We start from the raw sequence: 25,398 nt of genomic DNA on the forward strand, positions 1-25,398 counted from the left end.
GGAAAGAAAAACAGTACAGGGTAGGTCACATGTATTAACATCAGGAACACCTTGACGCTACATAGTGTGCCACCATTGTGTGCACATCCAATACATTAAAACAAAAAGAACTACAGATACATGAGAACCAAATACAGCTGCCTACCAAACAGTATCCGTGCCCCGACATAACATAGTTAAGTACAAGTGTATAGGCCCCCTAAGAAATGAGAGTAACTCCTTTTATATCAAGGTGCAGAATCACCCAGGGACATGCTTGCACCTCTGCTTGATCTGTAATCAGGCCTAAAAAGCGCTCATAAACTTGAAACACAAATGGTTCCAGCAATGGTGGGTGCCCTTAAGGTATAATCTCATGATGTGCGCTTACCTCGTCATGTCGAGGAAACCAACGCTGGCACAAGCATTGTACACCACCAATATGCCGGGCTGTAAAAATAACAGAAGTCAGCGGGAATTTAGCTGTGGGGACTGGGACAAGTCTTGTGAAGCTTTCAGTGCGGGCGTATAGCCCGTTTCCGTTTAGCGAAAGCTACTCACGTATTCCCCGCGTGCTGATGCCTCCGCACCTACCCCTCCAATGCGTCTGCCGAGAGAGTGAGATGGAGAGTCACGGCAACTAGTTAAAAAGTGATCACTGAGGTCAGGTGTGCTGGGCGTTACCCCTTTCTGGAGTTCCCGTCTGAACATGAATATAACCGCGCATGCTCAGGAGAACAGACTTGCTAATCATGCGCAATGTTAGAGATGGTGCTCCCCAACACATGCGCGTTAGAGGCGCTTATAATACAAGCGTGTTAAAGTCAAGAACGCTGTTTAACCATAATTATGGTAGGTCTGGAATACTCAAAGGAGTATGGTGTACTGTTTATCAATCTAGTTAGAACAGAGGGGTCACATTTAGTGAGGCCTACACATGAAGATATTGGAAATAACAGGTTTTTCATACTGTTACGGTGGTAGGATATAGAAGGGCTAGGGCATGCTGTATTTTTACAGAATATGAAGTAGATGTCATATCAGTACTTGCACTGTAGTGGAGTTGAGGCAATCTCCACTCACAAAAGAATCTAGTCCCATGTGTCTGTAAGGAAAGTAGAAAAGGGGGGGAGACAGTACGGTCCCACGGCTGGTCCGCCGTGCTTAAACTACTTCAACAAAAGAGTTGGGGACCAAGGAGCTTATTAAGGTCCAGTGTCCATGCTCCTTAATTATAAATGTATACCAAAAAAGGGAACACTGTTCCTAATGCAAGGTGCAAAAGTCACCGATGCAAAAGGGTGCAAAAAGTCACCCGTTTAAAAACAGGGGAAGAAAAGAGAAAGAACAGGGATCCTAGGTAACAGTCCCCACTAGTGATAGGAAAACCATATTGTTGTCCTCTGTTGCCCTCACACACCCCGAAAGGTGTCATGCTTCATCATTGGGCAGTTGCTCCTCGTAGGGCCGGCGCAGCAATTCCCTACGGGTCCCCCGAAGGGTCTCTTTATCGGAGAACTTTTTATAGGACTGCCGGTTGATGCATGTGGGTGTGTGGGGTGTCGGGAATGGGTTTTCCATGTTCAATTGAGGGTAATAGATTGACGTGCAAGTGTGCTATAAAAATAGGGTCACCATGCAGCGAAGGTAAATTGGTGTACCCAGAGTAGACTCAACTTCTAATTAAAATCTAGCCCCACTGGCATACTATGCCCGGGCATAGAACAACATAGGTCAACATGTTTCGCGCCTGTATTGCCATAAGGATCGTTGGCGCTTCTTCAGGACCAGAGCTATAGTGTGTAAGGTGCACGTGAAAGAAAACTAAAAAATACCCTCACATAAATCAGGGCGGCGCAGTAACCTGTATGCCCACCTTCTGGCTACAACTGCATGGTGGAACCGCTCCTGATCAGTACCTAGGAAAGAAAAACAGTACAGGGTAGGTCACATGTATTAACATCAGGAACACCTTGACGCTACATAGTGTGCCACCATTGTGTGCGCATCCAATACATTAAAACAAAAAGAACTACAGATACATGAGAACCAAATACAGCTGCCTACCAAACAGTATCCGTGCCCCGACATAACATAGTTAAGTACAAGTGTATAGGCCCCCTAAGAAATGAGAGTAACTCCTTTTATATCAAGGTGCAGAGTCTCCCAGGGACATGCTTGCACCTCAGCTTGATCTGTAAGCAGACCTAGAAAGCGCTCATGAACTTGAAACACAAATGGTTCCAGCAATGGTGGGTGCCCTTAAGGTATAATCTCATGATGCGCGCTTACCTCGTCATGTCGAGGAAACCAACGCTGGAACAAGCATTGTACACCACCAATATGCCGGGCTGTAAAAATAACAGAAGTCAGCGGGAATTTAGCTGTGGGGACCGGGACAAGTCTTGTGAAGCTTTCAGTGCGGGCGTATAGCCCGTTTCCGTTTAGCGAAAGCTACTCAAGTATTCCCCGCGTGCTGATGCCTCCGCACCTACCCCTCCAATGCGTCTGCCGAGAGAGTGAGATGGAGAGTCACGGCAACTAGTTAAAAAGTGATCACTGAGGTGAGGTGTGCTGGGCGTTACCCCTTTCCGGAGTTCCCGTCTGAACATGAATATAACCGCGCATGCTCAGGAGAACAGACTTGCTAATCATGCGCAATGTTAGAGATGGTGCTCCCCAACACATGCACGTTAGAGGCGCTTATAATACCAGCGTGTTAAAGTCAAGAACGCTGTTTAACCATAATTATGGTAGGTCTGGAATTCTCAAAGGAGTATGGTGTACTGTTTATCAATCTAGTTAGAACAGAGGGGTCACATTTAGTGAGGCCTACACATGAAGATATTGAAAATAACAGGTTGTTCATACTGTTACGGTGGTAGGATATAGAAGGGCTAGGGCATGCTGTATTTTTACAGAATATGAAGTAGATGTCATATCAGTACTTGCACTGTAGTGGAGTTGAGGCAATCTCCACTCACAAAAGAATCTAGTCCCATGTGACTGTAAGGAAAGTAGAAAAGGGGGGGAGACAGTACGGTCCCACGGCTGGTCCGCTGTGCTTAAACTACTTCAACAAAAGAGGGGGGGACCAAGGAGCTTATTAAGGTCCAGTGTCCATGCTCCTTAATTATAAATGTATACTAAAAAAGGGAACACTGTTCCTAATGCAAGGTGCAAAAGTCACCGATGCAAAAGGGTGCAAAAAGTCACCCGTTTAAAAACGGGGGAAGAAAAGCGAAAGAACAGGGATCCTAGGTAACATTCCCCACTAGTGACTGGAAAACTATATTGTTGTCCTCTGTTGCCCTCACACACCCCGAAAGGTGTCATGCTTCATCATTGGGCAGTTGCTCCTCGTAGGGCCGGCGCAGCAATTCCCTACGGGTCCCCCGAAGGGTCTCTTTATCGGAGATCTTTTTATAGGACTGCCGGTTGATGCATGTGTGTGTGTGGTGTATGGGGAATGGGTTTTCCATGTTCAATTGAGGGTAATAGATTGACGTGCAAGTGTGGTATAAAAATAGGGTCACCATGCAGCGAAGGTAAATTGGTGTACCCAGAGTAGACTCAACTACTAATTAAAATCTAGCCCCACTGGCATACTATGCCCGGGCCTAGAACAACATAGGTCAACATGTTTCGAGCCTGTATTGCCATAAGGATCGTTGGCGCTTCTTCAGGACCAGAGCTATAGTGTGTAAGGTGCACGTGAAAGAAAACTAAAAAATACCCTCACATAAATCAGGGCGGCGCAGTAACCTGTATGCCCAGCTTCTGGCTACAACTGCATGGTGGAACCGCTCCTGATCAGTACCTAGGAAAGAAAAACAGTACAGGGTAGGTCACATGTATTAACATCAGGAACACCTTGACGCTACATAGTGTGCCACCATTGTGTGCACATCCAATACATTAAAACAAAAAGAACTACAGATACATGAGAACCAAATACAGCTGCCTACCAAACAGTATCCGTGCCCCAACATAACATAGTTAAGTACAAGTGTATAGGCCCCCTAAGAAATGAGAGTAACTCCTGTTATATCAAGGTGCAGAGTCACCCAGGGACATGCTTGCACCTCTGCTTGATCTGTAATCAGGCCTAAAAAGCGCTCATAAACTTGAAACACAAATGGTTCCAGCAATGGTGGGTGCCCTTAAGGTATAATCTCATGATGCGCGCTTACCTCGTCATGTCGAGGAAACCAACGCTGGCACAAGCATTGTACACCACCAATATGCCGGGCTGTAAAAATAACAGAAGTCAGCGGGAATTTAGCTGTGGGGACTGGGACAAGTCTTGTGAAGCTTTCAGTGCGGGCGTATAGCCCGTTTCCGTTTAGCGAAAGCTACTCACGTATTCCCCGCATGCTGATGCCTCCGCACCTACCCCTCCAATGCGTCTGCCGAGAGAGTGAGATGGAGAGTCACGGCAACTAGTTAAAAAGTGATCACTGAGGTCAGGTGTGCTGGGCATTACCCCTTTCCGGAGTTCCCGTCTGAACACGAATATAACCGCGCATGCTCAGGAGAACTGACTTGCTAATCATGCGCAATGTTAGAGATGGTGCTCCCCAACACATGCGCATTAGAGGCGCTTATAATACAAGCGTGTTAAATTCAAGAACGCTGTTTAACCATAATTATGGTAGGTCTGGAATACTCAAAGGAGTATGGTGTACTGTTTATCAATCTAGTTAGAACAGAGGGGTCACATTTAGTGAGGCCTACACATGAAGATATTGGAAATAACAGGTTGTTCATACTGTTACGGTGGTAGGATATAGAAGGGCTAGGGCATGCTGTATTTTTACAGAATATGAAGTAGATGTCATATCAGTACTTGCACTGTAGTGGAGTTGAGGCAATCTCCACTCACAAAAGAATTTAGTCCCATGTGTCTGTAAGGAAAGTAGAAAAGGGGGGGAGAAAGTACGGTCTCACGGCTGGTCCGCCGTGCTTAAACTACTTCAACAAAAGAGTTGGTATACATGAGAAATTTGCTACCAGAACAAATGAGGGTAGGACATTAGGAGGCTTAATTACTTTAGTCTCAACAGAGTTTGCAAAAGTTGAGGCTGAGTTACAAATTACATGCCCTTAAAGAGTCGCACCCACCGCGACCTAAAATGGCCACCTAGCGTCTCGGCTCCGCAGTGCGTCGGACTTAGTTTTATTGCCGCTGCGGCTCTACAGCTCTATTTCAGGAAATGCGGACACCTTCATGAACCGAAAGGTTAGCATTTCAAATTGATGCGTTTTTGGACCGTCATCTCAATGGGAAATGCCATTTTTATGCAGATGATCCCCTCACACTGCTGACGGCCGCCATCTTGTGCATTTCTCCTCAGCTTTTTCTCTCATATGTCTTCACATGATGCTTTTGGTTCCTTTTTGTCATCGCCTGCTGCACCATTTTTACATTTTTATCGCATGACTGAGGTTCTTGATGTGGAGTGTCGATTTCATTGATGTTTCTCAGATTCTTTAACCCATATCCTGTGTGGTGTCTTTACTTGCCTCACATTCTCTATACCACATTTCAAGGGTAGGAGCAAAAGTCTTTTACCTCACACCAGAAAGTCGGTTCTGAATGCTCCTGCTTCCTTTGAGACTGGCGTCACTACTTTTAACAGGTTTTCCTGCATTCTGATTGGTCGTCACATAGTGATTGTTTCACCTTGGTAGAGAGCGATACAAACATGACTTCTAAAGCACCTTTGTCTTTGACCACCGGCAAGAGGCTTAAACAAGACCCTCCAAAATCTTCCTCTCTGGCTTCTTGGACATGGTTTGGGAAGAATTGCGAGCCCTTCAACCTTTTATTGAGGAATCCAACGGCTGTTTGCAAACATTGACACTAAATGGTCTACTATGGAATTTCGTATCTCTGTGATGGAGCACCAGCTTGCTGATGTGCAAGATTCGCCCACTAAAATCTCGTAGTTGGAAAAATAATTTCTGCAACTTAAAAAGACGACTGAGGATTTGGAAAATAGAAATCGTTGGAATTACCTACGTATTTACGGTCTTCCTGAGGGACTCGAAGGTGAGGATCAGGTTACATATTTTACCTCTTTCCTACCACAGTTCCTAGGTCTCCCTTCTACTAGTAAATTTAACCTTCAACGAGCTCACAGACTGGGTCCTCATCTTTCTTCCTCATCTGCTCCTTCACATCCACGTGGAATAATTGTTTTGTTTCTTCAGTTTACTGAACTTATGCTCATACTAAATGCCACCAAATCCCCCCAAAAACTTTCCTGGCATGGCACCAAGGTCTTCATTACCCAGGATGTTTCTTCAGCGACTGCTAACAACGAAAGGAGTTCCTAGATCTTCATCCAACTCTTTGCTCTTTGGGTGCCAGATATGGCTTGTTCCATCCATGTTTGTTTAAAGTTAGCTTCCTCTACAAGACTACCACCTTCGAGGACCCAGCTGATCTCGGAAGATTTATTCAGTCTCACTCAATTCCCTCTATGGAGACTACTCCTCACTCCTCAGGATTTTCACTATAATATTTAATCCAATGTCTCTCTCTATAGGTTCACCAATACCGTCTGTCACTCCTCCTCAGATTCTTATCCCTATTTAATTGTTGTTGTTCTGTTACAATATGTTGTTCTGGTTAGATGAATTGTTCTCTTTGGCTGTTCATCCCTTTCTTTGCTCAATCACTCTGATGGATATTGTTCCTACTTTTCCCCTTGATACCACTTGTTAACTCTTTATGGTTTATTATCATAGTTACTTGTACACTTTATGTTATCTGTTCTTGTTGTAATATCTTGTTTTTATACATTACTGTTTATTTTTATTAAAGGTTTTCTTTTTGAACCATTTCTACTTCCCTCCATGTTCCATTTCCCACTCCTGATTATCCCTACGTTATATTCTTGAAGTTCTGATGTGCTGTGTCGCCCTTGTTGGGTGTGCTGTCTTCGTTGTCCCTTGCCGCTTCTCATCCCTTCCTTGTTCCCTTTAAAGGTACGTACTACAGTCATCGTTGACATGTACTGTCTTCTCTTGTTTTCGATCTTTTTTTCCCTTCCCTCCTTCCTTGTTGTTATTTTTTCCTTCTTTTCCTATTTGATGTGCATTTTTCATCTCTCTTCTGGTTTTGCACTTATTGTTTAATCCGCTTTTTTAATGTTGCATATTTTGTCCTTTATATATTTTTATTTGACTAAAGAGTTATCTCCTGGAATGTGAACGGGTTTAATAATGCAATCAAAAGACAGAGAATACTTTCCCATCTTGCTTCCTATACCCTCGATTTGGTTCTCTTGCAAGAGACCCATCTTACAGAAATGGAGGCATTATAATTGAAAAAAGGTTGGGTGGCCCAGTCTTGTTCTCCCCTACTAACAATAAGAAAAATGGTGTTATAATTTTATGCCACAAGAGGTTGTCTCACAAGAGAAGGTATATGGTTGTTGGTTAGGTTTTTAATTAATAATATTTCTTTAACTGTTTAATATTTATGGTCCTACACTTCCCGACTGTTCCTTTTGGCCCCTGATTTCACAGAAATGTATTCTGTTTAAGGATGATCTCTTTATATTAGGAGGCCACTGCAACCAAGTTGTCGACCCCTTTATTGACTGTCAATCCCAAGTTCGCTTCATTCCTCATAAAACTCATAAATACTTCCTTAATATTTTTCTCTAACACACCTTGTCGATGCCTGGAGACTTTCCCAACCTGATACCCTTGACCTTTCTGTTTTCTCTCCTCCTGAGAATTCCTTTTCCCATCTAGACTATATTTTTCTTTCTCAATCTTTATCTCAAAATCTGTTGTCCTCCTCTATTGAACCTATTGTCATCCAATTGTGACTGACCTTGATTTGCTTCCTCCTCACCCCAAATGTTCCCGTTGGCGTTTTAATAATGCTTTTCTTCTTGACCCTCTTTTTTCTTCTTCTTTTAACACCTTTGCTACTGAATTTTTTTAACTCAATAGTGACCCCTCTACTTCCCCATATCTACTGTGGGACTCTTTTAAGGCTACTGAGAGAGTCTTTATAATAGACTTTGTTTCAAAGAAATAGAAACATTTCTTTCAGCACCAAAGAAACACATTGGCTCATATCAAAGCTCTAGAGCACAAATTCTATACTTCTTTAGCGAATTCCATACCTCCAGCCTTGATACGTGCAAAATTAGCATTTAACAAATCCTCTACTGACAATGCATCTTCCATACTTCTCCGCAGTAGTGCCCGATATTATGGTGGTCGAAGAAAGGAAGGTAAAATTTTAGCGAACTAACTCAAAACACGTAAGGATCGTACTCTGATTGAGTCTATCTACTTTCATGAGGGTTCTCTCATTCATAAAGATTAAGACATTCTTAATGAGTTCAAATTATTTTTCAAGGACCTATTTACCCCAGAAGCTTCTCCATCCAGTTCTCCCATCCAATCCTAGCTTGCTAAATTACCCACTCCGTCCAATTCTCACCTTAATCCTTCTGACCTTGAAACAGATATGCCCCTTAACGAATTATCCACTGCCTTAAATGCCTTAACAAAAGGGGAAACTCCTGGTCCGGAATGGTTTTTCTGTTGAATTTTATTTACTCTTTTCTAATTTATTACTCCCTAAACTCTTGAATCTTTTTCGTTTCTTCTCTCATACAGGTAAAACAGAAGGCACTTTTCAAGAAGCTACAACCTGTCTTATACATAAAGATGGTGGAGACCCCATGTATTGCAAAAACTACCGCTCGATCTCTCTAGTTAATGTTGATTATAAATTATTTGCTAAATCTCTTGCTTTACGTTTAGATCCCCTTAAGACCAATTTAATTGGAAAGGAGCAATGTGGCTTTGTCAAGGGCAGATTGACTTCAGACAATACTTGTCTTTTCCTTGATGTTTTAAATAAAATTCCTACTCTTTCTTCATCTTTGGCGGCCATCTCTGTTGACGCTGAAAAAGCGTTTGATAGAGTTGATTGGTCATTTTTTTTTGCCTCTTTAAAATGGCATGGTTTTGGTCCCAAGCTAATTTCGCTTGTCGCCTTGCTATATTCTGCTCCCAGAGCATCGGTATTGGTTAATGGTTGTGTCTCCTCCAATTTTCATCGCTAATGTGATGTTCGCCAAGGTTGTCCTCTTTCCCCCCTACTTTTTATTTTAAGCTCTCGAGCCCTTCCTCTCATCAATTTGTAACAATGATTCAATCACTGGATTTTCCTATGGCGATCAGCATTTAAAACTTTCCACATATGCAGATAATGTTTTTATTTTTATTTCTGCTCCCGAAATCTCTGTTCCCCCTCTTTTACAAGAGTTTGCATATTTCTCCCTTGTTTCTTGAAACAAAATCAATTCTGATAAAACCAAAATCCTTCCCCTTACTAAATGTTGTCTTCCTCATTGTTTTGCTACTAGTGGCTTTGCATGGAATAGTTCAAAATTCAAATATCTTGGTATATGGTTCTCTAATTCCATCGCCTCCACTGTCAAACTAAATATGTCCACAGTCCTCTCTCATATGGACACATTTTTTTCTTCTTGGAATCTCCTTTTTCTTTCCAGGTGGGGTTGGCTGGACTCAATCAAGATGATGATTACCCCCATTCTAATATATACTCTTTCCATGCTCCCTGTTCACAACCCTACCTCTTATTTAAAACTTATTGACTCTTCCCTTTCCAAAGTTCTATGGCAAGAGAAGAAAGCCAGAATCTCCTTATCTTTACTTCGCACACCTAAACCTAATGGAGGCGTGAATTTCTGACGACTTCCGATAATACCATAAGTCTTTTTCTCTTCGACAAGCCTCCAAATGGCTTCTCTTAGACTTTTCCTCCGTCTCTCCACTTTGGCTTTCTATTTAGCAAGCTTTACTGCTGCCTTTCTCTCTAAAGGAAGTTATGGCTTTTTCTGCCAAAACTAATTATACCTCTTTCCCCTTGTTTAAACACACGTGTTTCCTGTTGAAACCTCTAGTATTATCTCATCCTATTTCTCGAGAATCCTTTTTAGAATCTCCAATATGGCATAACTGTCTCATTCTTATCAATAATAGAACCATTTTTGGAAGACTTGGAGATTAAAGGGTATAATCTGTGTTAAAAGTATTTTTGATGGTTCTTCTCCTTGCTTCTTTCCTCAATTTCAAGCTGTATTCCACTGTCCCTGATCCTTTTTGCAGAAATGTACTTCTCTAGTGTCGGTCATTCTCGATATCTATTACTCTCTTCCCTCTTCTCCTCTGCCAGCTGCTGACAATCCTCTTCTGAAGATTCTTCTTTTTACCCAAAGATTCTCTCATATATAAATACTTCTCAGCTCCTAATCCAGAACGTTCCAAATCCAAATTGCAACTCTCTTGAGAATCGGACCTGGGGTATGAATGGACCATCAGCTTCTGGGACAAATTTTGGTCTCATTCTCTTAAAATCTTGCGATCCACCTCTCTCACCCAATCTATATTTTTCCTTTATCATAGACTTTATCTAACACCTATATCTATAGCTTGTTTCTCCCATACCACTGACTCCAACTGTTGGACCTGTAACTCTCCTAATGCTGATCTTCTACACCTCCTTTTATCCTGCCCTTCAGTTTCTAACTTTTGGGACAAGGTCTGGACATATATCTCCAATATATTTAATATTTCCTTTCTTTATTCCCTCCCTCTTCTTTTTTCTGGAAGCCTTTCCGACTCCTTATATCTTTCTTCTCAGGAACATTGACCTTAGGCTGCCTTAGCTTTTCAAAAGGGGGTGGTGATGGACGGAGCATCTGAACCAATCAAACACTCACACCCAGTCAAAAGATCTGGGTTTGATCCATCACCGTTCTTTAGTCCACTCTGCCACCCCAGTTCAGACATGGCTATATGCAAATCAGTCTGGCCCTGTGCCTCATGGGAACAGTCCAGCCCGAACTGCCAAGCATGCCTTCCCTGGACCAGAAACAAGCTTCCGAGGACTGGTTTCTGGCATTACAGCCGTCTTCAGCCCGGCTTGCTTGAATCCAGTGGCAAAGTGAGCAAGGGATTCACTTCTGAGCATACCCTGCCACACTTATGGCAGCCAAAAGCGGTACAAAAGGGGGTGGTGATGCACCATCTGAACCAATCAAACACTCATATGGCCATGTCAGAACTGGGGTGGCAGAGTGGGCTAAAGAACGGTGATGGATTAAACCCAGATCTTTTGACTGGGTGTGAGTGTTTGATTGGTTCAGATGCTCCTTCCATGACCACCCCCTTTTGTACTGCCTTAGCTTTTATACATATCTGTCTCAATTGGAAATCCCTTAAAAAACTCTCTGTACAAGACTGGAGGAACATTCTATGTAATTTTCATTGCCTCCTCCTGTAAACCAAAAATGAATAGATTCTTTTTTGGTTGCCTCTTACTTCTCATTTAGACAATATTGTGTTAACAAATAACTCTTGTTTAAATTCTGAAAATGTTAAACCTCTTTGAATGTTTATATTCTCTGTCATTCATTTTATACATGTATTTACCTTTTTATTCCTATGAATTTAATTAGGAGTTTATTTACATACAAATGGTAATGTGCATTCTTTATTCTATCATTATGTAGGACTTGCCTCTCCCTTCTGTTCCCATCCATTCCTTCCTCCCTTCTCTTTTCCCTTAATCCACAAAAATCCTTAAAAAGCTTCCATTTGTCTACATAAGTCATTTTTTGTTTTTCCCCTTTAAAATCTCTTGGATATATATATACTTACTTGTATTACTGGTTTTCTGTATTTTATCATTACTTAAATAAAGCTTTCAAACTTAGAAAAAAAAGAAATGAATGTCCTTGGATCATTTTGGTCCCATTAGAATTAAATTAAAACTAGTCACTAAAGTATACATTAATACAGCCAATGTATATGTAAACTTAGCTAAATGTAAAACTATATCCCTTCAAAATATTTACTTAAAATATGATCTTCAAAGTGTTATAAGATCGTGTCCTGCAACTCTATTTCTAATCGATTTATCAACTGCAATTATTTCTTTAAAGCTTCAGGCAATCACAAGCATTGTAAAACTCTCCAGAGGCGTAGAACATGTCTGATGCTCTTGTAGCCATTTTTGTGATTTCTTTGAAGCGTAGATGTAATATGATTCATCCAGCCAAGCAAACTTTTACACATGGGAAGTCTGAATGGCCGACAAGTTATGCTTATGTTCCAACATTCTTTTGATAAATATTTGAATTTTAACTTAAGCGTGAGAAAGGAGAGCAATCATGTGGCCAGGCTATTATTTTTTATCAGCAAGAGAAAAATTACTGAAGGGGCAACAGGGGATGTACATGCAATTTGCCAGGCTTGTCAAGTAAAACCAATGACTGTGGCACCATAATGATGGATTGATGTTGGAATCACAAAGCAGTCTGATAATTGCTTCGCTTGTTTACAAATGTGCATTCCAAAAGATAATATGACCGCCATCTTTAAAAACATGTGGTAATTCCAAGGATAGAGAGACTCACCTGTGGTCAAGGTTCACCTTGAGTCGAAGCGCGTGAGGACTATTAGCAACCTATCGCATGTCGCATCTGTGAAATAAAGCGCTTTTTAATCTTTGAAAGAGGGCCTCAGCGTGCTTCTTTTCTGGTGAGAAGTGCTTGATGTTTATATATATATATTAGAAAGGTTTTGGGGACGTTATAGTTAGTTTCTGAATTAACTCACACAAAACCAGTAGCAGCTCGTGGAGGGTGTGGTACAGGGTGGCGGGCAGGGGAGGAGCAGGGTAGGGGGTAGTAAACTACGGAATACGGCCAAACGGAGGTAAGTAAACAAATGAATAAAAACAAATTTTGTTGCATGTGATGCATCGCATTTAGCAAAAAGGGTAAAAAGGGTTGTATGTACAAACCCTATTTTGTGTGCTGGTAATATATCACCGGCATGCAAAATACGGTTTACGGGTCGCTATTAGGAAGGGGCGTGCCAAGTGCATTGGTATGTACAATTGTTTTGCAACTGCAAATGCAGTCGCAAAACAATTGCAGTTACCACCTACTTCAAGTAGGTGGTAAGCCATTGCAAATAGGAAGGGGTCCTCAGGGGACTCCTTCCTATTTGTGTTGGGAAATTAAAATATTTTTTAAGAACAGGCAGTGGTCTCATAGACCACTGCCTACTTTAAAAAAATGAAACAGAAACCTTAAATTTTGGTTTTTTAAATTCATCCCATTTCCTGTAAAGAAAATCTGGGTGCATTTAAAAAAAAAGCAGTCACAGGCATGGTGCCCGTCAGCTCTGGCTGGAATGTTCCCATTGGGCGCAGGGTCAAGACTGATTTGCATATGGCTAGGTTTAAACTGGAATGCATGGGGAACAAAAAACAATGGATTTAGGCCTAGATCTCTGTACTGGGGTGAATGTATGACATTGTTCTGCATTCTGTCCATCTATTGCTCATTTTGCATTTGTCGCCCCGAGTGGGACGGATATACCCAGACGTGGGTCCCGTGCTCTCCATGCCACTGGAGTCAAACTATCCTGGCTGATGAGTGGTGAAACCCGGAAATTGGTCCCAGGATGCTTGTTTACAGTTCAGGGAAGACCTGGTCTGCAGATCGAGTTGGATAAATCCCAGTGAGCGCAGGGTCAAGACTGATTTGCATATGGCTGGGTTCAAACTGGAATGTCATGGGGATCAAAACAATGATGGATTTAGGCCCTTATCTCTGTATTGGGGTGAATGTATGACATTGTTCTAATAATAATAATAATAATAATTGAATTTATAAAGCACCTGGTTACACTGTACTAGTGTGTCACCGACCTGTAAAGACGGCAAAGCCAGAGCAACTCTACTGCTGTTACTTTCCACCTGTCCAAAACCTAGCCCCGCCCTACTCTTTGGGAAACAGTCTGAGTTTTCAGCTCTTTGCGGAATACAAGCTCTGATGTCTCCAGCCGGAGATTCATAGGAAGTCTGTTCCACTGTTGGACTGCCAAAACATGAACAGAATGCCCTCCCATTCTCACTCCTCTAAATTTCGGAACCTGAACTTGTCCCGTCCCGCTAGATCTCAGCTGTCGGGTAGGGTGGTACGGGGTTAACAGGTTATGGATGTAGGTGGGCCCTTTCCCTTGTAAGATTCGGTGGCCAACACATAGGGCTTTAAACATCACATGTTCCTTAATCAGAAGCCAATGTAGTGTTCTAAGTGCTCTCTTTGAAGGCGCTCTCTTAGGCAATATCAAGACCAGGCATGCAGCTGCATTCTGTGTGCGCTGCAATCTCTGAGTGCACTTAGCATTAGCTCCCAAATAGAGGACATTCCCATAATCCAGCCTTGATGTTATTAAGGCATGGACCATGGGTTTCCTGGCTGTCAATGTCAGTAAGTCCAATGTCTTCCTGAGAACCCTCAGAATGCCAAAGCAGGTGCCTGCTACCCGTTTAGTGTGGGGCTCGAACGAGATTTTGGTATCGAGCCATAGCCCCAAGTTCCTCACTTGATCGCTAGGAGCCTAACGCTGGAGGCCACCAAGCCGAGGTCCACACCGAAAGAGCCTTCCCCACAATCAGTACCTCCGTCTTGTTTCCATTCATTTTGTGGCAATTATTTGCCATCCAAGCTGCCAGTTCCTGCAGACAAGAACAGAAGTTGCTGGCGACCTGCTCCTCTGGCTATGTCAAAGCCACAACCAATTGCGTGTCGTCTGCATAGGACACGACTTCCACCACAAATTTATCTGTGATCTCTGCTACTGGTACAACATACAGATTAAAAAGGGTTCTGTCCATCAATTGTTCATTTTGCATTTGTCACCCCGAGTGGGACGGATTTACCAAGACGTGGGTCCCGTGCTCTTCTTGCCACTGGAATCAAGCTATCCTGGCTGATGAGGGGTGAAACCCCGAAACTGGTCCTAGGATGCGTGTTTCCAGTTTTTGGGACTGTTCCCTTTGGCGCAGGGTTCCCTTTGGCGCAGGGTCAAGACTGATTTGCATATGGCTGGGTTCAAACTGGAATGCCATGGTGAGCAAAACACCTTTGGATTTAGGCCCAGATCTCTATACTGGAGTGAATGTATGACAGTGTTCTGCATTCTGTCCATCAATTGCTCATTTTGCGTTTGTCACCCTGAGTGGGATGGGTATGCCCAGACATGGATCCTGTGCTCTCCATGCCATTTAAGTTAAGCTATCCTGGCTGATGAAGGGTGAAACCGTGAAGCTGGTCCTAGGTTGCTTATTTCCAGTCTAGGAATTACCTGGCCTGGCAGTTCAGGCTGGACTGTTCCCAGTGAGCGCAGGGACAAGACTGATTTGCATATAGCTGTGTTCACTCTGGAATGGCATGGGGAGCAAAAAAACTATGGATTTAGGTCCATATCTCTGTACTGGGGTAATTGTATGGCATTGTTCTGAATTCTGTCCATCAATTGTTATTTTTGCTACTGACCCAGCAAGCCACCATCCCTGTGAGTTCAAACCTTTCCCAAAGGGATGCATATTGCAAGTTGCCTCAGATGAGGGAGGTCATTAGTGACCCAAATGGGAATCACTAAATGTGTCTGACAAGCATTAGTACATTCCGTTTTGTGAGTCACAAATAGTGAGTCACAAAAAATTGCAATCTGCCACCCTCAAAACAGAATGGTTGTACATCTGGCCCACAATGAACACAAAAGCTCTTCTAAGAGCCACTCCATGTCTTAAACAATGTGTGTAACAGTGTATTTTTATGTAAGTGAATGGGTGCAACATTTTCTTTGTGGATTTGTCAATGGGTGTGACAGTCTCTGTATGGGTTTGTGAAAGGGTGTAACAGTGTTTCTATCAGTATGTAAATGGGTGTGACATTGTCTGTATGGGTTTCTAAATGGGTGTGACAGTGTATGTATACGTTTGTGAATGGGTGTGACAGTGTAAATGGGTGTGACAGTGTCTTTATGGGTATCTGAATGGATGTAGCAGCATCTGCATTGGTAGCTGTGAGAGTAAAAGAGAGTATATATTACCTACTGGCGGTCGAACCTACTTTCCATAGGAAATCTGCAACATTCTATTTGGAATAACTTTGGCGCAAATTGACGAATCTTCATGAAATTTTTAAAACTGGTGGGGCGCTCCGGTCCAATCCTATCCTGAAGGTCCCAGAGTGATTCGTGAAGCGGGGGCCGAGAAAAAGGGGGGTCCCAAAATGTGTTTTCCCCATGCAATTTTCCATAGGAACCGTTCATTGCGGCTACAGCCCGAACGGCGGAACGGAATTACACCAAATTTGACAAAGAGGTAGCCAGTTCTGACTCGTGCCTTTTGCTTGAATGGTGTAAATCTATTCAGTAGTTCCTGAGAAAATTGCAATTAACCCGTGGGCCGCGGCCGCAATTTCGCGGCAGTGCGGCACTTCCTCAAAAACGGGCGGGGCAGCGTCGGCCGTTGGACGTGCGCAGCACTACAAAGGTAGTGCTTGCGACATCCAACGGCCGACAGCAGCACTTAAGGGGTTAAAAGTACATATATATCAATGGCCTCGGAGGATCCGCGCACCCTGCTGTGCACGAGCTGTATTTTAATTGTCTGTCAACACTTCAAACCAGGAAGTGTTGGCAGCCATCTTGTGCCGAGGCATAAGAAACATAAATAAAAAATGCAAAAAACGCAAAAAGGGTGCAGGGTAGAAACACCCTTACCCCCTAGGCCTGTTCAGGGGGTCCCACAAGGACCACCAAGGCCAAAAAACTCGGCAAAATCCATGCAGGATGCGTGGATCCTTCTGATAAAAAAAAGAAAACTGAAGCACGGGCTCCCGCGCTTCATTGGTAATTGGGTGTCCGTGATGGACCCCCTATCCCTGGGGACCACCGCCCCCCGGGGCTTTGTAAATTGTGGGGAGGGGCCTGGAGCCCTTGATGGCCCTGGGGACTGCCACTCCCCAGGGCCAGCTCATGCAGTGTCCCGGGGTACCCATCCCCCCGGGCACTGCTGTTTGCAGTGACAGGGCGGGAGCCTCGCGGCTATGTAGTAATTAAAAAACTCTTATGGTGTACTTCTTAACCTTCCCACATTCTGTCAAGATTTTATTCCAAACTCTCAGGTTCGGTTCGATGCTCAAGTGGATCCACCTCTCAATCGCCCCACCCTCTGAAGCTATGATAGCACAGGCAGTAGAGGAGATTACGTGAGGGAAGGAAAGGATGGCGACAGCTGGGAAGTTGAATTATAAAAAGAAGCAAACATAACAGAGAAGCAATCAGTATCACAATACCATGGATCTACATGAATTTTACATAACTTTTTATAGGTCTCCTATTACATGTAAAATAAAATAATACTGAGCTGTATATCACTCCAGTATGAGAGTGCCTTCCGTCATCTGAAAGCTCTCTTTTCTCAAACCCTTGTCTAAAAAGGAGAGATACATTTGATACTATGACTTGCACTAACAGGTAACCATTCACACATAACCATGCCTGATTCTTACCCACAACAAATATAACACGATTTTGAATCACAGGGAGGGTTAAAATTGCACACACCAATTCCCCCTGCTAAGAAAAGAAAAATTATGATTTTATGCAGATCACCACTGCATGGTTATTCTGTTTTTGTATAAGGCATTCAAGTACACATGTCCTTTCGTGTCCATCAATGGTAACAAGATACTGTTGTTAGGAATCCAAATTGTATTGTAAATATCAAGACGAATGTCAGCTGAGCTTCGGAAGGGTATTGATATCAGTACAAGATGCCTTCTTAATACACAGTGCCTTTTGGTAAACAACATGCAATAGATATTTCTTTAATAAAATGAACTCTTGAGCCTTTAGATGTAGAACCCCATCGATAGAATGTTATCAGAACAGTTCTCAGAGGTTAATCTGGGTGAGCCACCACCTCTTTATCATACTTGTTCCGGCTCCCCTTTCTAAATGAATATAGCAGAGCCAGGGAATGCGGAAGTGAATCAGAGGAAGGAACGCAACGCCCTCTTACTGACTCTGGTATGAATGATTACCCAACGTGGACACTGCAACTTCAACACAGACGCAGCAGGTGGCGATCACCGGAATAGATCTTTTAACTTCTGGTTCACGGTGTCATCACTGCTGCATTATTGTTCCTGACTCAAGGCTGCTGGAAGTTGTAGTTCCTTCTCAAGCCAGGATTCCTGAACTGCATTTCATCGTACAATCGGCAAAACACTTAGGCTCTGCACAACGGATCAGGTGGGTGTAACACATTCACTCTCTGCAGACCCATGAACGCTGAATGGCCTGTTGACTGATGCTATACTCGCTTGTTGTAAATTTGTCAGACCTTCCACATTATCCTTTTTCAGTATTTTGACATGGCTGGCTGTACATGATTTCTTCAGAATCTAATAGTGGTTTCTGGCGGTCTACTTTGAGTGTTGCCACCCCCAAGGGGTTCTCCTACTGTTTGACGGGAATATGATGGGATTCACCTGATACTGGTTGGTTTTGTTATCCGATGTGGGTGGGGGTAGTGGGTTTTGGGTTTATTAGGTTGTTATGTTTCATGATTGTTCTATACAGGGCATTGGTTAGGCTATGGGTCAGCTTATGCCATTTTTATGCCTTGTTACATGTCCTCACCTCTTTTCATGGTCCCGATGATGTTGTCAGTTAAGAACCTTACGGCGCTGGAACTAAAGTGCACGTCATGGAATGTCAGAGGAATGTCCAACCTTTGAAAGGGAAGACAGGGGTTATCATACCTTGCCCGACATGCAGTTCAGGTGGCATTTCTACAGGAGACCAACTATGCTCCCAACTCTGCTAATCGGTTTGCCTCCAATTAGGGAGATAATAGTTTTTTTTTTACAATTATAGTACTTACTCCAGGGGGGTATGTATTCTAACCCACAAAACAATACCATTTCAAGTGCATAAGGTGGTTGTGGACCCTGAAGGCCGATATGTACTAGTGGCCGGCCCCCTTGCGAGGGAGCACCTACTCCTGATTAACATTTATGCCCCAAATATAGACCCACCAGAAGTTTCACTAATACTTCCACACATCTCTCTCGACTTTCCATTGATTCCACTTTAAAGGGCGGCAATTTCAGCTTTACATTAAACGAAGGGCCTGTGTCAGGTCACCAACTACACTCTGAAATTCTCTCTTCTTGTAGATGCTTGGCATACTCAACACTTCTCTGATAAAGGATTTTATTTCTATTCAGCCCCACATGGGATCTGGTCTTGTATTGATCACTGGTATCTATCCCCTAAACCTTTGATAAAGTTCCCCTGTACTGTATCAGACCATTCACCGGTGGTGTTGACCCTCTCTATTCCCACTGCTACGCGATCGTATACACCTTGGCACTTCCAAGCGGAGGCACTATTGGACAGTGTGTTCAGTTGTGAGGTTAGAGATGCCATAGTTGAATACTTTCACTTAAACACTGGCTCAGTACCCTGCTACGCCATACTTTGTGAGGCTTTTAAAGTTTATATATGGGGCATTTGTATCTCTAAGCAGTGTGTTGATCTTTTTGCCTGGAACTTGAGACTACTGAGAAGGCACTAAAAGAGCTTGATTCAGGTGCTCTGACAGACGATACTCCTCCTTTGTTGCTTCAAAGGGCGAAGCTTCTCGCAGAGTTCCAATTTCTTGCCACTTGCAATGCTATTTATCTTGGCAAATACGCACAAGCAAAGATTTGTGTTGTGGGGAAGAGACCGGGTTGTACCATAACCAGGCTACTCCGCCCTTGCCGTCAATCCTCTTTTATTACACAGCTTCAACTAGGCAACGGCACATCAATCACACGTAGCACAGATATCACTTCTACTTTTCTCTCTTACTATTCTCGCTTATATGAAACTTGTCCCCCCCTCTGATGATGGTCTTACCGATTATTTATCAGAAGTGGCTATGGTCTGGCTTGAGGATGGTCAGTGTCAATTCCTGGCCGCACTCATTACAGCAGACAAGATTTCTGAGGGCATAGATGACCTCAGTGGGACTTGCACCCCAGGCATGGATGGACTATCTGGAATATTCTATAAAACATATAAGCCACCATTAGTTCCTCATCTGTTGGAGGTATATGCTGATTCTCTTGAGTGCTTATTACTCCCTTTAACAATGATGGCGGCTGTTCTTTCCCTTCTCCTTAAACTGGATAAACCCGTTGTGTCTCTTACAGGCCATTATCTTTGCGAAATCAGCACTATAAAATCTTAGCTAAGGTCCTGGTGATAAGTATATCACTCCTTGTGGAACAAATCATATCCCTGTTTCAAAATGAGTTTGCCCCATATCGGTCTACATCTGTAAACCTTCAGATGGTGTTTGCAGTTATCAACCAAATTAATCCTAATCTTCCTGCTGCAGCGATATTACTTGACGCCGAAAAAGAATTTGATTCACTGGAGTGGGCCTTTGTATGTGCCACATTACTGAAATTGGGTGTCCCCAAGGGCTTGTCTGGTCTTATTCACCTGCTGTATACAAGTCAAAGTCAAAAATTTGCTTTATTCGGTAAAAAATTTAAAACCATCAAAGCACAGAACAGTGTTTCATTTAGCAATTGATCATAATTACATAATTGCATACAAACCACTTGCACCACTAAATACGTTACAAAATAACAATACTATACAGTTGGCTAGAGAATAAATAAATTAAAAACAGTTTGACACCCGCAGAAATATTCCAAAATTCATCTGAAGTTCATCTAATACTCATTTCAGTTTACTATACTAAAAAATGTCCATGCGAAAGGGGGCCTGGCGTAGGCGAATTACGATGGCAGTAATTTATTTCAACATCTGATAGCCCCTGTAATGTAGCTCGCCACCCCAAACCAGACCAATGCCGACCCAAGTATTTGTAAATAGGTCAGGGCCGGTCTAACTTGCTCAAAATTACAACCCCTTCGTAGTGGGACAATACATTTCTTACGTTGCAATACATAAAACTTACAAAAAAAGATCATATGAAGCATATTTTGTTCAGAACAATTATCACATGGGCAAGGCCCCAAAGTCCCACCTTTAGCAAAACCTTTTGGAAAAGATAACAACCATGGAAGCATGTTATGTTTAAACCTTAATAGCACAAACAGATGGAATGGCTTATATATGTAAGTCAAGTACGACTGGCTATCTCTCCCCATACTTAGCATTACAAAATTTCTCACTGAAGGTTTTACCAATTCCTCTTCTTCCCTCTGTAGCTTTAACCTGTTCAAGAACTGGGACTTTACGGCCTTAATGGCTGTTTTACTTAAGGCCCTAGGGTTCGTGAACAGGTCAGGGCTACCCATTGAATCCACTTGGGTTTTAATATAACGGATCCAGGGAATAGCGTAGGCATTATCTAAGGACAAACAATCTTGAATAATTAATTGATTTAAATTCGGGGCTTGCTGCGCCCATGCTCTCAGCCAACCCAACCACGGGGCCACTGCGATCTGATCTGAAATATAGCCAACCCCTAAGACTTCATGTACATTAAAAGTAGCTACGGTTTTAGGGAGCGACAGCGCTTTTCTTAAAAAAAACGTTTTCTGTAGTTTGAATCTCACTCACATCAGTGTAACCCCACACCCCACTCCCATATAACACCATGGGTACACACTTAGCATTGTAGATTTTCAAAAGAGCTGGCAGTGGCTTACAGCCCAATCGTTTAGCAAAGCCTAGCAGGGCACCTTAGGCTCTCGCTAATGTGTTCTTTTTCAGTGCACGTTGCGTAACCCATGACCTTCTGTCATCAAAGACAATCCCCAGATATGGGAAGGTAGGTACTTTGGAGAGCACCTGCCCTTTACAGAAAAAAGATGCCTTTGTCGCCCGCCCTCCTCCTACCGACATGGCATGTGATTTTTTTAATTAGTTATCAAATCTAAAGAGTTCATAACATTAATAAAACAGTCTAAAAGGGATTGTAAACCTCTTGCCGTTCTCGCCAGTAAGACAGCGTCGTCCACATATAATAGAGCCGTAATCTTTTTTGGGCCGACTCTCGGGATATCTTTGCATGCCAGAGTTAATGCGTCCCCCAGGTTGTTTATATAGAGCGCGAATAGCAAGGGCGCTAAAATGTACCCTTGCCTTACCCCTCGCTTTACTGGCCATGCATCAGTCAGACTCCCATTTTTGTCATAACGGACTGCTGCACTGGTGTTCTCATGGATTACTGCTAGAAAGGATATAGTACAGGATCCAGCCCTATGTCAAACAGGGAAGTCCAGAGTTTTTGCCGATTGACAAGGTCGAAGCAGTGGACAAATCCATAAATGCTAAATGTATGTCCCCCTGCTTTGCAACTGTGTATTTCCCTATGATAAGGTGTAAATTAAGGCATTGGCTGGCAGTACCTCTTCCTTTTCTAAACCCATACTGCAGGTCCGAGACGACAGAGTTCTCTTCCAACCAGTCTGTCAGACGGTCTAGAACGGCTTTTCCCATTATTTTCGCAGCCGAGTCTAAGAGTGAGATCGGCCAATAACATGCCGGATCTTCTCTCGAACCCTTCTTAAAAATTGGGACTATAACTGCTTTTCCCCAGAACGCTGGGGGACCGATTTTGGTAGCTGCATTAAAAACCGAAGTTAAAATCTTTGCCCAATACTTCGGATCGGCCCTATACAAGTCCGCTGGAACCCCGTCCGGGCCTGGGGCTTTCCCCTTTGCAGTGGACTCAATTGCCTCCAGTACTTCCTCCTCGGTGAAAATAATGTTTACGGCCTGTGCGGTTTCACCTCGTGATGTAAAACATGAGGGGTTTGTTTCTGCATAAAGATCTCTAAAATGCTCCACCCACTTTTCTGGGGCAATGAGACAAACCTTGTTTGTATTATCTGTCTCATTAAATAGTGAACTATTGATCACTTTCCAAAATTGAGTGCTACTTTTCAGAACACTCGTTTTGGTCAGTTCCTCCCATGCCATGTTTTTTAGCTCAGCTTTCCTATGTTTGGTTGCATTTTTATAGGCCCTTCTAGCCTCAGCAATTTTATGTGAGTCCCTGCCAGACTCTTTTAGTGCTTCTAAGAGAGCCATATGCGTATTGCTGCAAGCTTGATCAAACCAGTTTTTCAACTTTTTAAAACTGGATTTACTTTTGCTAGTCAGGTTTGCCGCTACCTGTACTGTTATATGATTAAAAGCACCGAGGATTTCAATTGGGTCTGAATTTATACCTATACATATACTCAGATCCTCAGCATTACTCCTCTGCAGATCTTCTAAAAAGTCCGAGGGGGTAATCACTTCCCACCTTAGTCTCTTCCCCTGGCATGTAGTGGCTATTTTTGAGTTTTTAATAGATGCCAGTACATTTTCGCTTTTGAGGACCCTGAAATTAATATCCATACTAAGAGGATTATGGTCACTAAAACCATTTTGTGTGAAACCAAATTAACCTATATTATCTATCAAAGGGGATGAAACAAAAATATAATCTACAGTGGACTTGTGTCCTTGACCAACAAAAGTTGGGAAAGGGCATGAAATTTCACCTTGTGAAAGGGCAACCAAATAATACTCAGATAAAAGATCTCAAGATACATCCCGCTCTTGGTGTTCTCAAAATGGGTACACCCCCATGGGTCATGTTCAAAATCAACATTCTGCAAACATTTTAGGTGACAAACATGAACATTAAAATCGCCAAGAATAAAAAGATAATAATATACATTGTTGTTTGCATTATATTCATCCAGAAACACTGACAGTGCTCTTAAATGTTCCAAATCATCAGTCCTGGTGAAAGAATTATACAAATCTACCATCAGGATTTTGGGCAAATTATCACCCTCCAGTCTTACTGCTAAAATGTTTGGGGAACTTGTCACCACTAGCTCGGCTTTGTACAATAGTTTAAGACTAAACAGTAACAAAAGACCCCCCTGGGTCTTCCTATTGGCGATGGGATTGTGAATTTGTTAAACAATTGATAACTGTCTAAATAATAAGACTCTCCAGCATCCCAAGTTTCCTGCAGGGCAATGATATGGTATGGTAGAAGAAAAGCCTCGCAATTTGGGTCCCCTCTTTTTGATCGCAACCCCGCAATATTCCATGACAAAATCGCCATCTTATTCTCAGTCAAGATAGCTCTAACTTGTTTAGGCTCTTAACCTTCAGTGTTCTCGGGGTTTGGTGCCACTAAATTAGTAACACCATCTTCCTCCGCGGACCTCAGAGTCTGTGCGGCCGTTTCTATCAGCGACCCCTCTAATACAGATCGCACCACAAATCTATCTCTTTGCAAGTCCACTACACTAAATGGCACAATTGAAACTCTATCACCCGTGAGGGTGTTGCTATCTATCCCCGAGGTGCGAACCAGACCGTGGGAGCCTAGTTCAGTAGGCGAGCGCGCTCTACGCTCGTCAACTGAACTGGCTATTCCCGGCTCTAAGTTGTTCCCGCCACAGAGTCAATCATTAGTATTCAGTTGACTTAAGGCCTCATATCTGTTATTCAATGCAACTGGCCCAATGGAAGTTGCTAGCTGGGTACTATCCCTGCTTTCGCCATACAGTCTAATATTCTTTGGAGGGTAAAAAAAACCCAGGGGGAGAACGTTAACATAATCAGAATTAATGCTAAATGATCCTGCCTGCTTTAGAATCTGATCAACCAATATTGGACAACCAACGCTTATAATAATACAGTCACCATTGAGCGTCTTCTTAGTTTTCCCCACCCATGATACCCTTCTCACTATTTTGAGGTTATTAAACAAATGTTCGCCCAACACAGTTTTAACGCTCAAAAAGTGGAGGGCCTTGTTTTTAAGGGTGGTCCAGTGTCCCTCTCTGCCATCTTGTGCTTTTGGGACATTTGCTAAGATTATCGAATATGGACTGGCTTCTGGGGGAGATGCAACAATGTTTCACAAAACATGCCCATACTGGAGGGCTTATTTTCCCCACGGGGCCTACTGGCCCCCGTTTTAAACCTTGGCTAACTCCCGCTCCCACAACTATTGCGGGAATAGATGGTACTACCACTTGAGGCACTGGCGTCATCATGGAGTCTACCAAATCAGTTACTCTCGTTGTGAGTGTACTCAGTGAGCGTACTGCCGGCTGGTTCGGCCCATGCGTTGGGACTTTCTGATTTGTAATATGTTTTTCCATAATATTTAATCTAGCATCTATTTGCTCTAGTTTGTCCTTAACAGGGGTAATGAATGCTTTCAGACGTTCTTCCATAATTATAATAAAGTCACCCATATTACCCCCCATAGTGTCATTTGCATTATGTTCTTCAAGCTCCAAACCTCCCTGTATCCTGTCTTTCAAAGTTTGTTTGGTAACATTTCCGTCCAGGCTATCCCGCCCAGACAAGATATTTTTATTCTTACAGTTCCTGGGCTGCTTAGCTTTACGCCAGCTACTTTTAAGGTGATCGCTAGCCTTTCTTTTCCCTGGCGCAACATTGCTATTGGTAACTGAAGTAGAC

This window comes from Lissotriton helveticus, chromosome 2_1, assembly GCF_964261635.1.
Source record: "Lissotriton helveticus chromosome 2_1, aLisHel1.1, whole genome shotgun sequence".
NCBI lineage: Eukaryota > Metazoa > Chordata > Amphibia > Caudata > Salamandridae > Lissotriton > Lissotriton helveticus.